We start from the raw sequence: 2,305 nt of genomic DNA on the forward strand, positions 1-2,305 counted from the left end.
CCAAAGCGAAGTCAGCCACAGAGACCGCACAGCGCTTCTTCCCAGGGGCCAGGACCCGAGGCAAAACAGATGCTTGACCCACGCCGGCATCAGCACAGCAGGGCTTGCCCTGCTATTTTCCAGAGTTTTTAAAAAATGCCCCTTTGAAAGCAGCGCAGCCGGCTCAGCTCTGCCTCTTGGATGCTGGCACGCTGCCACCCTTTAATTAAGTCTGCTGTTATGTCTAACGCTGGTGGCAGCATTTCAGGTCGGCGGCGCGGAGGCTGTGGGAATCGGCAGAGGAGATCAGGTGGCTGTGGAGCTCTGGGATGACTTGGATGTTTGAGTTAATATGCCAGAGTAATGGAGTCGATATTACCACACTTGCTGATCAGATCGATGGGGAGCACAGATCTAGCCAGGGCACGGCTCCTTTGCCTGCAGGGAAGAGGATGGCTGGGAGCAGAAAGCATTGGTTTGAAACCCAAATCCTCTTTTCATGGCACAAGCCATGGGTAAAACTACTGCCAGAGGCCTCTCTAATGTCCCCTGGCACCAGCGTGCCAGCTCAGCCCCAGACACCTACGCCCCTTGCACGCTTTGCTCTGTGCCTGGCTATGAGCTGAGCTCCCAGCACAAGCGAAAGGAGTGAGGACTGAGAAGGGGGCAGCTTCTGCATCTTTTTCTCTGTGCTGGAAAGCAGACCTCAGGTCCAAGTCTGGGTGGTTTTGGCTTCACTTCTGGTAGCTCAATGTGCAGCAGCTCAGACTCACACTGTTTCTTATGTGCTTCAATAAAAGTAGAGTCTGTGACCAACTGCATTTCACTGCTAGAGAGACTGTTCCTTGCAAAACACAACTTTTTGTGCTTTCTGCAGCGTCATTTCTCCTCACGCAGCCTCCTGGGAGGAGCAGCCTGTTCCTGCACCTCTCCCATACACACGAGCTGCTGTGGTTGTGCAACCCCAGGGCTGCGTTTTTACGCACAGGACACGGTGACAAGGCACACCAAAGTCTAAGCCCACTTCAAATACAGGTTTCCAGCAGCCACTGTGCTGCACGTCTGTCCCCACCTCAGCTGTGTCCTGCAGACAGGGTAAAGCTACAAGCGGGCAGTCTGCAAAATCAGCCTCACATTGCAAAGTGCTTTGGGATCGTGACTGGGAGGTGAGGCTCTGCCTCCACCAAGTGATCGGCAGAAAGAAGAGAAAAAAGCCTGCTCGGGGTTGCACTTCTGCAACTGCAGACTGGGGGGGGGGCAACACCCAGCGATTTGTATTCTGCCGCTCGTTTCCGTCAGCTGTACCCTGCTGCCCCGGAGAAGCTAATCTCTGCTTCGTCCCCACAAGGCAGTTTGATTTGATCTGCTCTGCTTGCGGATAGTGCCATGTACAGAATAGTGTTGCAATTAAATATTTTCTCCACTCTATGCTAATGAGAAGCAGGAAGAGCTAACAGAATGCACAATGGCAGATAATTACAGCCAAGCAATTACTGACACAATCCTATCTCCTTGGCCTCGCACTGCTTTTCCCACTGCTAAATGCTTGCCATGAGCCTGCCACAGCAGCCGGAGCTGCGAAGGTGGCGAGCAGAGCGGTGGAAAGGCTCCTGGAAGCATGTCGCCTGGATCCCCATCAGCCCTGGCCACACGCCCCTGCCATGGCTGAGCCTCGGCAGGGCTGCATCGCCAGTGCAGGAGGGGACAGGCTGCCTGCATCTGGTCCGAGCTGCTAAAACTAGGATCATTAAGAGAAAAAATATCTTAATCGCCATAACCGAATTAAAGGAAAACTAGGGAGCATTTCCCATCTGCTTTCATGAGGGCCTGTATCTGACCAGAACTTTGTGAAGTCTAGCTGCCCTAAATGGCCCCCCATGTGCTTTCCCAATCACTTTCATTTCTTGCTCAATCCTGAGTATCTAGGAGCTGCTGTTCAAAATACCCACACTTTGCACAATTACTTCGGATGTGAAACCCCCTCAGTGTGTGCTGATGCTCAGAAAGGGCTGTGGCAGGCTGGGGAAATCACGTTTAACATCAACAGAAGTAAACAAATGAGCACATTTTTAGACATGCAGGCTCAGACAGAATTGCTTTAAGCCAATGCCATAACATTCTTAAATGCCGAGCGTCACATGAAACGTTACCCAGAACCACCTCCCTCCTGTTCCCAGCCTGCTCGCAGACAAGTGGGACCCACGAAGCCTGGCTGTGGGCGCTGCAAGCAGCATCGGCGGCGTGTGATGCATTATTAACAAGAGGAATTATGAACTCTACTTCAAAAAACTTCTCAAAGCCAACCCCAGTGCCACTACACACAATT

The sequence above is a fragment of the Cygnus atratus genome, chromosome 16 (genome assembly GCF_013377495.2).
Source record: "Cygnus atratus isolate AKBS03 ecotype Queensland, Australia chromosome 16, CAtr_DNAZoo_HiC_assembly, whole genome shotgun sequence".
In the NCBI taxonomy this organism is placed as follows: domain Eukaryota; kingdom Metazoa; phylum Chordata; class Aves; order Anseriformes; family Anatidae; genus Cygnus; species Cygnus atratus.